At 35.7% G+C, this 14,453-nt stretch overlaps 1 protein-coding gene across 2 annotated transcripts in view; it reads left to right on the top strand.

Annotated features, from left to right (window-relative positions):
• The window catches only part of NALCN (sodium leak channel, non-selective), a 476,168-nt gene that overhangs the window by 189,732 nt on the left and 271,983 nt on the right, over window positions 1-14,453 (top strand). The gene's annotated exons all lie outside the window — the stretch shown is intronic.

Below are 14,453 nucleotides of genomic sequence, written 5' to 3'. Positions count from 1 at the left end.
CCTCCCCATGATTTCTTTTCCACTCTCTCTCTATTTATCTTTTCCCTTTTTTATGTCTTTGGAACATAGATATAGTAGTTCTATTACTGGGTGAAAGGATAAGCAAAATCTTTTTTTTTTATTTAATAGCCTTTTATTTACAGGTTATATGTATGGGTAATTTTACAGCATTAACAATTACCAAACCTCTTGTTCCAATTTTTCACCTCTTACCCCCCCACCCCCTCCCCCATATGGCAGGATAACCAGTAGATGTTAAATATATTAAAATATAAATTAGATGCACAATAAGTATACATGACCAAACTGTTATTTTGCTGTACAAAAAGAATCAGACTCTGGAATATTGTACAATTAGCTTGTGAAGGAAATAAAAAATGCAGGTGGGCAAAAATATAGGGATTGGGAATTCAATATAATGGTTTTTAGTCATCTCCCAGAGTTCTTTCTCTGGGTGTAGCTGGTTCAGTTCATTACTGCTCCTTTGGAAATGATTTGGTTGATCTCATTGCTGAGGATGGCCAGGTCCATCAGAACTGGTCATCATATAGTATTGTTGTTGAAGTATATAATGATCTCCTGGTCCTGCTCATTTCATTCAGCATCAGTTCATGTAAGTCTCTCTAGGCCTTTCTGAAATCATCCTGTTGGTCATTTCTTACAGAACAATAATATTCCATAATATTCATATACCATAATTTATTCAGCCATTCTCCAACTGATGGGCATCCACTCAATTTCCAGTTTCTACCCACCAAAGAGGGCTGCCATAAACATTCGTGCACATACAGGTCCCTTTCCCTTCTTTATGATCTCTTTGGGATATAAGCCCAGTAGTAACACTGCTGCATCAAAAGGTATGCACAGTTTGATAATTTTTTGAGCATAGTTCCAAACTGGATAAGCAAAATCTTAATTTGTCTCAGCTACCACCCCCATACCATATGAAAAAAAATTCTTGGAAAAGAACTAAAAATGAATTTTGAAAGTTAAATAAGAAAGTTAATGGAAAAAAATTGGGAAAAAACATGACTGATTCAAGAAATACTTTTTTTTAATTCAGTAAATTTATAAAGGAGCCACACAAAAATGAAAAAATAATGCCTTAACAGAATAGGCCAAATAAAAGAGGTATAAAAATTCAATGAAGAGGAGAAACCCTTAAGAAAGCAGAACTGGCCAAATGGAAAAAATATACATAGATAAAAATTTCACTGAATAGAATTCCTTAAAAAACAAAATTGGTCAAATAAAAAAGAGGCACAAAAATTCACTGAAGAAAAGAACTATGAAAAACAGAACTCGCTAAGTAGAAAAGAATAGACAAAAGTTCACTGAAGAAAATAATTCCTTAAAATTATAATTGGGCAAATGCAAGCTAATGACTCCATGATATATCAAGAAACCATAAAATGTTTCTAAATGAAAACATAGAAGAAAATGTGAAATATCTCATTGAAAAAATTGATTTAGAAAATAAATCAAGGAATGATAATTTGAGAAAGCAATCACCATTTGATTAGTTGCCCCACTCCTTGACAATCTATGGTTGAGAGATCCTGAAGCCTTCTCTGTAGCAGCTGATTCAATCTCCAAGGCCCAGTGTTGCTTTGCTAGGATGAAGTTTGCAATGCACTATGCTCCACTCTCATACCAGTGAGATAGATCTTTCCTATTGACTTTCCTAAGTAGTCTTGGATTGGAAAATCGTTTCACCTCATCTGAAGTAGGTTCTGCTTGTTATTCCAGAATTTGTTTCAAGGCATTTTAAAAAGTTGTTTGGAAGTGAATTTGGGAGAGTTTAGGCAAATGCCTGCCTTTTCTCCACTATCGCTCCATCCTATTCTCTATTGCTTCTTCAATCTATCCTTTATTCAATTTCCAAATAAATATTCTTTACACAGGGGTCTCACCTTATCATTTCACAGCTCTAGAAACTTCAGAGGCTCCTAATTGCCTCTAGAATGAAATACAAAGTGCTCACAACTTAAACACTTCTCCTATCCACAGCCTTGCTGTACTAAAATTCAAAGCTGTTCTGCTTGCTATTTTTTGCATACATCAATTAATCTTCTACTATTATGCCTTTATACAAATTGTTCTGTTGTGTCCCTGCTGATCCCCATCTTTTGAAACTATTTGCTTTCTTTACAGTTCATTTCAAATGATGCCTCATATAAGAAGACTTTCCTGATACCCTTGTTTGCTTATATTCCATGTCCTAAAATTACTTGGTATTATTTTACAAATATTTTCTATTTTTGAATATGTGTATTTAATGTTTCTAACTAGTGGAGTATAAATTCGTAGTCCCTGCAAGCAGAACAACATTTGGTGTACAATAGGTGTTTAATAAGTAGTTGCTGATTTTAATTTACTTGAATTGTATAGCTACATTCTGATTAAATCACAGAATATAAAATGTAACTATGTGGACCATGTAAACCATAAACCACATCAGTATTATGATACAACCTACAAAATTGGCAATCCATTTATAAGACACTGGTGTCTTAGTTGCTAGCCTTTGTAATTCTGTAAAGATTAATCAACTATTGGATCTAGGAGGACTAGGAGTAGAGGGGTAATTGTCTCAAGCAACATTGATAACTAGAAAGAATCATAAGAAACATGTTCCTGCAACTTTCTGGGATCTTATTCCCTTGCTTCAGATTTTTAAATAGTTATTTCTTACTCATCCAGTAACACAAAATAAATAAATCTGAAATTTTAATGCTTGTCAAACCAATTCCTCCATGTATTTTGGGCATGTAAGAGCAGATGAATGAAGTTTCTAATAGTAACATCAAAGCTAAAACTTGGTAGAAGATTCATGTCTGCTCTCAAGAAATTTCAATGAAAAATATTTTTAAAAATTAGTGTTTCCAAAAGCATGAGTTATTAGTTTCTTTTAGAACAGAGAAAAGTGCTGTTTTGTCACATCATAAATGCATTTTTACTTAATTTGAATTTATTGAATTATCATGGGAAATTTAGGATTTCATTTCTGTGAGTTATCCTTCAACCAATAATGATCTCAATCCCTCTGTCTTTAGCAGATGGCTTAATAAATTACTGTGATATAAAAAGAAAAAAAAAAGTCCATCACCTGGTGAACAACCTTATGGTGAGGATCCTCTCTGATTTTCTGTTCCGTGATAGAATCTGCCAGAAGTTGTATTCTTCTGGCATAGCAGAATATAGAGAAACAAAAATCTCTTTCATGTCACAAAGAACCTCTCATAATATACAATAGATTAATTTCATTGTTTTAAAGGGAAAAAAGTTTTACACATTCATAGTATTCTTCTGTACTGGCAACTAAATTATCTCTTTGCACTTATCTCAATCTATAAAACTTATTTGAGCTAGCAACCACAAATCTGGAACAGCATTTGCAAACAATATTAACTGTTAGAATAATTTTAATTAGAGTCATATTTAAGTATCTATTGTCAAGTTTAATAAATCTTTGTTTGAACTGAAGTGTCCTTACTTAATTATATCATTCCTACTTCACAGTAAGAGGTCTTCTTAAATTTCATAAGTATGTGTGAATTGAATTTTTTTTTCATTTCTCATTGTGAATGTTGGGGGTCTCATAAAAAAATATGATGGCTTTCTAGTAGGACATGGCTTGCCATCTGTTAAGATCGTGTATTTTAAGATCAGCACGAGACAGGAATTCAGGTTAGGGGAAAATTGTCAGTCTTTATTCTCAGTGAAGAAGGATCGGAGGTGGAAGAGAATCGGCGATAGCAATGTGTGCAGCTGAGTCAAGAAGCTAGCTCGACCAGCAGCCACACAACCAGCAGCTCGGAGTCTCGAACTCAGCCCAATCTCTCCCAGCTTCTCTTCTTCCCTCTCTGCCTCCACCCACCAAAATCGTCATTTCCTATACAACACATCAGGATTTGCAAGGAGAGTGGGCAGGGACCATTCTTAATCCAATCATGTATATTAATAGAGTATAGCCCAATTACTATCTAGCCTCATGTACTTGGGACCTCAGTGCATCAGCTCAAACCTCAGCCCATTACATTTCCCGCTTTCTTTTATTTTAGAACACCGGTGGTCATGCCATCCCTGACTCCTCAGGGAGGTCAGAGCCCCCAAGGGGAGGTGATCACAGCCTCCCTAACTTCTCAGGGAAGGAGGTGAAAGCACGAAAGGAGGTGATCACAGCCTCCCTGACTTCTCAGAAAAGGCGTGAAAGCACTAAAAGGAGATGATCACGCCTCCTGAGATGTCAGGAAGGGAGATGAAAAGCACCAAAGGGAAATGGAGGTTGCTAGCGGGTTTCTGGGCTGAAGGGTCTTATTATGCACAAACCCATCAGCATGGGAGGTATTACACAAGCACATAGCAATAACGCAGAGGCTATTAGGGATGACCCTCCCCTCAGTCAGTGCAGGCTCGATGTGGTGTAACAAACATGAATTGTACACACAAGTAGCAGAATAGCAAACAATATAAATCAACATGGTGTTGGAAAAGATCACCAGAAGTCCTAGAAGGTGGGTATGTAAACAACAGTCACACATACACCTTCTTCAGCAAGAGATAGTCCAAAACCAATCTATTGTCCATTGTTTCACATGTCAGGAATCCAATGATCCCCTGAGTTTTTGAAGTCCTGAAAAGTCTTTTTGTGTTAGGGAATCCAATGATTCCAGCAGATTTTGAAGTGTTGTAACAGTCTTATCATTTCTCAGAGAATCCAATGATTCCTGAGAGTTTTCAAGTCCTATGTCTCAGAGAATCCAATGATTCCTGAGGGTTTTCAAGTCCTATGTCTCAGAGAATCCAATGATTCCTGAGAGTTTTCAAGATCCTATGGCTCAGAGAATCCAATGATTCCTGAGGGTTTTGAGTCCTATGGCTCAGAGAATCCAATGATTCCTGAGGGTTTTGAAGTCCGACAATCTTTGATGTCCATGAGTCAAACGCCATAACTGCCACGCCTCTTTCAATGGTGAGCACAATCAGCAACAGCACCACCGATATTTCTTGGTCTTCTCCTTTGTTTCAAAGGTCTGCTCCGCTCTCTCAGATGGACAAAGCGAATATGGCTCGTTGGCACCCATCTGATTCCTTCTCCACCTGTAGAGATACAAGCAAACCCTCTCCCAAAGCAGTTAGCCTATCTGGTCCTTTCCATTCACCACTTTCTGGGTCTCTCCACATCACCTGGCGATTATCTAAAGATAGTGGAGCTGCTCTACTGAACACTGACCTTCCGGTGGGTTATAAAACCTGTCAGCGGAGCCAGTGCATCTTTGTCAAAAATCAAGAAGTTAATAGTATAAAGAGCTAGATTTAGAAGTTCTCTAGGCTTACCTGTGGCTCCCCTTTCTTTTGTTTTTGGAGTAGTGTCTTAATATCTCTGTTTCTCTCTCCACTATTGCCTGTCCTTGAGGATTAAAAGGTATGCCCGTGGTGTGTAAAATCTTATACTGTGCACAAAAGTGTGCAAAATGTTTCGAAGTATAAGCAGGACCATTGTCTGTTTTTATTGCTTGTGGCACACCCATAATGGCAAATGCTTGTATGAGGAATTCAGTGACCACTCGGGCTGTCTCTTTTGCTGCTGGCATTGCAAAAGTGAATCCTGAAAAGGTGTCTACCACAACATGGATGAAAGACAGACGACCAAAAGATTTATAATGGGTCACATCCATTTGCCAGATTTCATTGGGTCTCAAACCACGAGGGTTCTTCCCTGGAGGCAGTGTAGGAGCGTGGAAAGGAAGGCAAGCCGTACAGGCTTTTACTATGCTCCTAGCTTCCTCTCTTGTTATTCCAAATTGTAAACGTAAAGCTTGAGCAGCCTGATGATATTTAGAATGAGATGCCTGAGCTTCTTGGAACAAAGGGGTATTGACCAACATAGTTAGAAGGCTATCTGCCTTTGAATTGCCATCAAATATGGGACCTGGAAGTCCACTATGAGAATGGACATGTAATATATAGATCTTACCTGGATGTTTTCTCACTTGCTCTTGAAGTTTCTTAAAGAGCTGATATATATTAGAGGCTGCAAATTTTATTTGGGCTGTGGCAATTCTTTGTACCACACCTACTGAATAGGCCGAATCAGATATTATATTTATGTCTCCTGGATAATAAGTAAGAGCTAGAATGATCGCATACAATTCATTCTGCTGAGTGGACTGAAAAGGAGTTCTGACTACTCTCTTTATAGTTAGATCATGAAAGTACACAGCACAAATATTATGTTTGCATGCATCCGTGAAGATTGTTGGTCCTTGAAGAGGAACTTTAGAAACTTTTTCTTCAAGAGTCCATCGCCAATTATGTAATAATCTAGTTATCTTTAATGGAGACCCATGTAAAAAATTTGGAGCCATGGCTAATAAAATTTGCCACTCTGGATGGTCTCACAACACACATTAATTTGTGTATTGGTATAAAAGGTGTATATCTTATCAGGTCTTGTCCCAGATAATTGTACTGCTCGCTTAGTGGCCTTTAATAAAATTCTAGCCACAAGCACTGGGTAGGGTGTAAGGCTTTGATCTGGTTGTGCTGGGAGGTTCACCCACTCTATCACACTGTGTCCTTGATGAAGGACTGCTGTGGGTGCCTCTTGTGTGGCAAAACTGATATCTCCAAGGGTTTTTGAGTGACTCTTTCAACCACATTGGATAAAGCCAGTTCAACTTCTCTCAAAGCCTCTTGAGCTTCTTTTGTAAGCTGGCGTGGTGAATTTAAAGCACTGTCTCCCCTTAAAATGTCATATAACGGTTGTAACTGATAGGTAGTCAAGCCTAACACTGGTCGCATCCATTGGATATCTCCTATCAATTTCTGAAAATCATTCAATGTGTTTAGCTTTTCTGTTCTTAAGGAGAGTTTTTGAACTGTAAGCACTTTTAGGGTATACTTCGATCCTAAATATTGAAAAGGAGCATGTCTTTGAATTTTTTCTGGTGCTATGTATAATTTGTAATTCCTTAGTGTTTCTATGGTCCTTTGTAGACATGCCTCTAACATTTGTTCCTCAGGTGCACATCCCAAAATGTCATCCAGGGCGCCAAATGTTAAGATCGTGTATTTTAAGATCAGCACGAGACAGGAATTCAGGTTAGGGGAAAATTGTCAGTCTTTATTCTCAGTGAAGAAGGATCGGAGGTGGAAGAGAATCGGCGATAGCAATGTGTGCAGCTGAGTCAAGAAGCTAGCTCGACCAGCAGCCACACAACCAGCAGCTCGGAGTCTCGAACTCAGCCCAATCTCTCCCAGCTTCTCTTCTTCCCTCTCTGCCTCCACCCACCAAAATCGTCATTTCCTATACAACACATCAGGATTTGCAAGGAGAGTGGGCAGGGACCATTCTTAATCCAATCATGTATATTAATAGAGTATAGCCCAATTACTATCTAGCCTCATGTACTTGGGACCTCAGTGCATCAGCTCAAACCTCAGCCCATTACAGCCATCTATTAAAAAAAATAAAAAACCAGGGAAAACTATGTTTATAATATGTCCCTGATCTACTACTTTAATAACCTAGTCCATCAAAAAATCAAATATGGGTAGTTTTGCTCTCAATAAAAGAGCCTGGTTCTTTATAATTATTGCTTCCATTTTTATATATTAAACAAACAATTCTAAAATGATACCAGGAATTGAAGTCAAGTTCACTGTCCTACAATTTTTTTTCAGGCACTATTTTTTATTTTCTTTCCTTGACCTCTTTTTTTAAAAGAGGGCCAACATTTGCCCTTTTCCAATCTCTTGATACTTCTCTCATTCTTTGTGATCTTTTCATTATTGACAATAATTCGGAATTACAATTTGAGTGTCTGAAAATTTTGTTTGTCTTGGCCATATTGAATTCATAAGGGGTACCTTAGGGCAACCTTTTTACTTTTCTTGCCTATCAATTATTAGCAATTTATGTTTTGTTCTTATCAATTCTAAGGTAATGGTTATATATATATATACATATATGTATATATATATAATTTTTCTCTTTGATAGAAAAGAGAAGCAAAGTAAGAACATCTTTGATTTTTTCAATTGTTATTGGTCATCATTCCATCAATCCTTCTGAATAAATAGAACAAAATAACAACACTTTCTTTTATTCTTAGGTTTCCTCAGCAGCCACTGGTTTTTGTATGTATGCTTTAGAAATCCTGACACTGTTCTTGCAGAAGTATGCCCCTGATTTATTTCTCCAATGTTACCTGTCCATGACTTCTGTCTTCTCCCTTATTGTCTATTCCCTTCACCAAGTGCTTTTTAAAGTTTCAAAGAAATGGACAAAATAGCAGCAGGTTTCTTCAGGTGAATTAAGTGATTATTCTTTTTAAAATTTTAATAGGGATCATGATCCGGCACTGCAGGAGCACCCTAAAAGAGATTAGGATGTCTGGAGATCATGAGAAAGTATAGATGACCATTAGCCTGGAGATAGAAATTCTCTAGGGAAGTCATTGAAGAGCCCACTGAGAGAAAACAGAAAGTCAGTTCCTGACCTAACAACCTTTGGTGACCGGTCTACTAAATCACTGGACCATGTATTTCCCTTGGTCATCTCCCAGGAAGAGAAGATTCCTATAGAGGGCAGTGCTGATGGTTGTAAAAGAGCAGGGGTAGATGTGGTGTTGCATGGGAGAGTGTTAAATCAGCTTCTTTTTTTTCTTCCAATTCCTTTTGAGTATGAGACCATACACCACTTAGCATAAAGGAGTTTGGGGTATCCTTGTCTTAATATTAGCAAAGAGAAGCAAAGCACAGAAATAAAAGGGTGGAAATTGGAAAGGGGAGAAGTTCTAAAATACAAAATACTATGGCTTGTTGAAGATATGGTATGAGTTTATAATGTTTTATCTTTCACTTTTGATTTTGTTTCACAAATATAACTTATCCTATATGTAAATAATTGACTCTTTAGGGGAGTAGGAAGTTGGAAAAGAAATTCCGATTCAGTATGATGGAGATAAACATAAACTAAGTGAATCAGGATTTTGGAGGTGGGGGAATGAGGAGTATTAAGTCATATCTTTAAATTAGCTAACAGCCTAGGAAAGCACTTTGCTACACTTCGAGAAAGGGAAGTTTACAAATATGTGGGATGACTAAGCAATACTGGGACATACAGGTTTTTACATTAGAAAATTTGTAGTTACTCAAATTGAAGCTCAAGGCTTGGACCACCATCTTGTGGCTTACCCAGATATAGCAACCCATTTTACTATTGCAGTATGCCGCAGTGCAAATGTAAAGTGAGTACTCCTATAAGTGGGACATATTACACTGTACATATTTATAGACATTTGCAGCTATTAAGAAAAACCACAACCATTACTGGATCTTTTATGTCTTCTTTATTTTTTTTTTGTTCTCTCATTTATTCTTTGCCCATTACAATGATAGCTAACTTCATGGAGAGTTTTCTCTTTCATCTTTAAAAATTTGTTTGGATTTAGAAGACAACAGTAAAATATATGCTTACTAGATTTGAGGAGGTATACTCCATCCCTGGTCAGGAATCTGTCATTTCCTTAGTTAAGAAATTCAAATTTTATTCTCAGGCACCATCTTCTTAGGCCAGGGGATCTTGCCTAAATTAATACTTGTCTTAAGCAACAAAACAGAACCCTTATAAGTAAATTTTCAGATCAGCTCTCTGATTAACACAAATCTTTGACAAAAGAATTATCTTTAGCTATAAAATATCTGTATTTGAAAAGAAAATTGTCTGTAGTGAAATTTAGCTTGGTTAGTCTTTTTTATTTTATTAGATATCTGTTGATTTACTGGAAATCCTATTTACCCTATCTTGTTGGTAGAAGAAATGTGGTACTCCCCATAAGGAATTAGCTTCCGAGAAGATAAGCCATAAAGTTAGTAATTTGCAAATGTCCTAAATGAATATACCATATTGTGTGTGTGTGTGTGTGTGTGTGTGTGTGTGTGTGTGTGTGAGAGAGAGAGAGAGAGAGAGAGAGAGAGAGAGAAGGAAGGAAGGAAGGAGAGAGAAAGAGAGGGAAGGAGGGAGGAAGGGAATTAAAAGTATTTTAGTTGCAGAAGTCAAGGTTGGGGGACTGAATTGTTTTTTTTGTGGAAGGGAGGTTATGAATAAAGAGATGGGATTAAGTTTATTTACAATTCATAATATTGCTTCATGCTATAGTACATAGAGTGGTGGGTATGGAGGCAAGAAGACCTGAGTTCAAATTTGACCTCAGACTGTGACTTTGCACAGGCCTTTTAATTCTGTTTTGTCTAAGTTTCCTCATCTATAAAATGAGCTAGAGAAGAAAATGCAAGCCACTCCAGTATTTTTGCCAAGAAAACCCCAAATCATCATGAAGAATTGGACATAACTGAAATTACTTAATACCAGCCAATACTTCCTAAGACACATAATATTAAAAAATACCTATAGTACTCTGTTAAGTGATATAGATTGTATCACTTCTAGGTCTTAGTGGATGTTTAATGACTGATGACTAATCCTTCAATCCCAAAACAAATGAAAAACAAGCAAACAAAACCATATGTTCAAAAACATATGGACAACCTTCAGCTGAAATTCCAGATATTCATGCTATTTCCACACTATTACCAGAAACCTTTTGACTTTGTAGATTAGCTAGAGTCTATGTTCCACTGGCATAGCCCCTAGACTCCCAACATTCCATTATGCTCTACTATTAGAAAAGGAAAATATGTATGTATCCAAAGCTATATTTTATTAAAGAGTTTGGGAGAATCAATCTAATTTATTGACTAACAAATTGTACAAGAGTAGACTAACAAAGGTAGGGGGAAAAATAAAAATAATTAGCTCTGATGCCTTAAGCAAGTTCTTTTTTGTTCCTTCAGATTACCCCTTATTAAATCAGAGGGTAGGACTAAGACCCCTTCCTGTTCTAATGTTTTATGATTCTGTGATATGGCCAATAACAAAATGTAATTCATAGTTCAGACTCAAGGATGATTTGGCCTTCTTGGATTTATTTTAAAATATTTTTATTACTATTTCAAGCAGAAATATGCATTTGTAGATATAAGAATAACATTGAGCCAATTCTCTGGTTATTCAAGCTGTTATTGTCGTCATTTAGTCATTAGGCAGAGTATTTGTTAAGTTGTGATTAATTCTTTCAGGATATTAAGGATCAAATGTAGCATTGGGCGGGATGTGACTTCTTCCTATGCTCAGACAATTTAGAGGCTTATCCTCTTATTTTCACTTTTCTTTGTGTCCATCAAAGTTGTTTTGTTAAGTGTTAGGATGAAAATATGAGGACTGAAATTTTAGATATCAGGAGATTAATTTTCTAAGAGACCGGTCTCTGCCAAATAGAAAATATGTCAGTAAATGGGAAAGTTAGAAGACCATGATTATTTGCTCCTTTTTCCTGCCATATTCTTGGATAGTCATTGCAAAGTATGATTGAGAATACCCTTTGGGTAAGAAAAAATGAATTAATTTGCCCTTTGAAACTTGGGGTTATTTGTTTCCTATTACAAACATGACCAGATTGGTAGGATTTTGCTCAAATACTCCAAGATATAGCTAAAAATTTCAGCGGAAATTTATGACCTCCTTAGTCAGTTCCATCTAAAAAGGATGATGGTTTTAAAAGCAAGTGTCTGGAGGCATAGACTGATTAGAACCCATGGCTAGGAAAAGTAACATTATTTGAAGGTTAACACTAAAGACAAAACCATCAATTGAGAAGAAATTTGAAAAAAAAAAAAAAGTAAATAGAATGTTATATTATAATGCCACCTAATGTGAGCTCCTTCTAATTTCCAAGATTTTCTTATATCTTTCAGGTTTCAGATAAGGATACCTTCTTCTTATTAGAACTACACTTCCCCACCTAAATAGAGGGCAGGCCACTCTCCCTTTCCATCTTTTCTGACATTTTTGGACATCTGTATACCTACATCTTTAATCTCTCATTTTAAATGCCTGGGAGTATCTAAGAACTGTGCATCATTGACATTTCAGTGACTCATTTGTAAATCACTGGAGAAAGAAGTATCCTGAGATGCACAGTACATGCAGATCTGACTGTCACTCTAGAAACTTCATTGATTGCCATTTGCATCTTTGTTGTTCATTCATTTCAGTTGTATCCAGCTCTTCATGACCCCATTTGGGGTTTTATTGGCAAAGATACTGGATTGTTTGCCATTTCCTTCTGTAGTTTATTTTACAAATGAGGAAACAAGATAAAAAGATTTGTCCAGGGTCACATGGCTATTAAGGGTCTGAGATCAAATTTGAACTCAGGAAGATTCTTCATCTTGATTTCAGACCTTGACCTCTATCCACTGTGCCATCAAGATACCCCTATTGCATCTAGGACAAATTATAAATTTCTTGCTTGATATTTAACATGCTTCAGATATGCCCTCAATCTAACTTTTCAGCCTGATTTCCCCTTTCTTCCCTTTCATGTACTTTAGATTACCTTTTATTTCAATCAAACTTCCCGTTTGCTGTTTTTTTGTAAATAACATTCCATAGCTTCCTCTTATGCTTTCATATAGGCTGTTCTCATTTTTGCCTCTTGGAATCTCTAATTTCATTCAGGGCTCCCTATTCAAGTGCTACCTGTAACACAAAGGCTTTCCTTATCCCTGCCGGTTATTAGTGCTGTTCTCCTAACTTACTTTGCCTATATTTCCTATTTACTTATCTGTAAAAATGATATTTCTTTGACAAAGAATTAATTATTTTGGAAGAAAATTTAAATATGTCTCTCTAGTATTCATAGGACTGGAAGACTATCTCATCTAATATCCATCTATATAAGATTCTTTATTTGGTTCCCCAAAACACTCTTAATACACTTAAATATTTCTAGTGAATAGGAACTCCCTGCATGAGTATCCTTTTAAAATTTATAAATAGTCTTAACTGCAGAAAGTTCTACTTTATATTAAGCCAAAATAGGCCTCTGCACAGGCATTATTTCCAGTTCTGCTTTCTAGAGATAGTTCCTCAAATTTCCTTTCTTCATAATATGTGGTTGATAGATCTTCATCATTTGAGTTCCCAATTTGTAGTCACATGTTATGTCCCTATCAATTTCTTTCAAGTGTGTATCATACTGATTACTAGATGTCCAAATTGAAAGCGTATGGATGAATCAATCTTAATCCATCACCACTAATAGAAAACAAGCCTCTAAACTAGTTTGAGTTGAAAACATTTTCTGAACATTTTATCAGTGGTCAAAGATTGCAAAAATTGCATGAACCTATTAATCTAGTGATTGTTTACAAACTTCATTGAATGTATTTTGCATCCAAAAATAACAGTTTGGTCATGTATACTTATTGTGTATCTAATTTATATTTTAATATATTTAACATCTACTGGTCATCCTGCCATCTGGGGGAGGGGGTGGGGGGTAAGAGGTGAAAAATTGGAACAAGAGGTTTGGCAGTTGTCAATGCTGTAAAGTTACCCATACATATAACTTGTAAATAAAAGGCTATTAAATAATTAAAAAAAAGAATGTATTTTGCATCCATTAGTTACTAAGACAGAATGGACTGATTTAATTTTTATTTTTTTTTCTTCTGATTTGGTCACCCTATATCATGGAGGCTAACAGTATGAATAATAAAACAAACCAGATAACCATGTTTCTGAGTAATGTGGAATCCTCTAATTTCTCCAACTAGAAAAGTTGAGATGGGATAGAATAATTTTTTAAACAAGTAGCTATTAATATCTTCTGGATCCATTGAACGCTAAACTTCTTGAGAACAAGATTATTTCACTTTTTATCTTGGTATTCTTAATACTAGCACAATCAGTTCTACGCAAAGTAGGGGTGTAAATTTATTGAACTGAATTGAATTGAGTTGACTCTTTTCCCCCAAAACAGGACTGGAAATCTGGTAACACCAGTGGACCTTAACTGTTTTTATTTATAATATAAATTTTCAATTTTTCACAGAAAATAAGTAGTTTGTAAATAAAACTTTTTCTATACAGACCAATACTATTTTGATCTAGAGAACAGTAACAATTACTTTAAATGGAAATGAACTACTTTTATTTGTTATATCCAATTTTATTTGTTTCATAAAGCTGCAATTATATATAAAGTTATTTTGCTAGTAGGTATGATTTGTTTTTCTGCTATCATTCTGTTTTAACCTTAGGTGTGGGCTTACCTAAGGATTTAGTTTCTTACATGTTATTATAATCCATTTGTCCTTATGCCTGTATGTGCTCTTTTTCCAACTTTTAATCTTTATCATAGTTATTCAAAAAAGTCTTTTTTCCCCTCAAATTATTTTGCTTAGAGATCAGCTGGGAAAGTTTTCTGGTCAATTTATTAAAAAAAAAACACAAACCCCAAAGGAAATCAGAATAGTACAAAAAAACAAAAAACAAAAACAAAAGCAAAAAAACATTAATTAGATTCAATTTAAACAAT

Source organism: Sarcophilus harrisii, chromosome 3 (genome assembly GCF_902635505.1).
Source record: "Sarcophilus harrisii chromosome 3, mSarHar1.11, whole genome shotgun sequence".
Lineage (NCBI taxonomy): Eukaryota > Metazoa > Chordata > Mammalia > Dasyuromorphia > Dasyuridae > Sarcophilus > Sarcophilus harrisii.
Note: the sequence above shows the minus strand (reverse complement) of the source record. Positions and strands in the feature narration are given on the sequence as shown.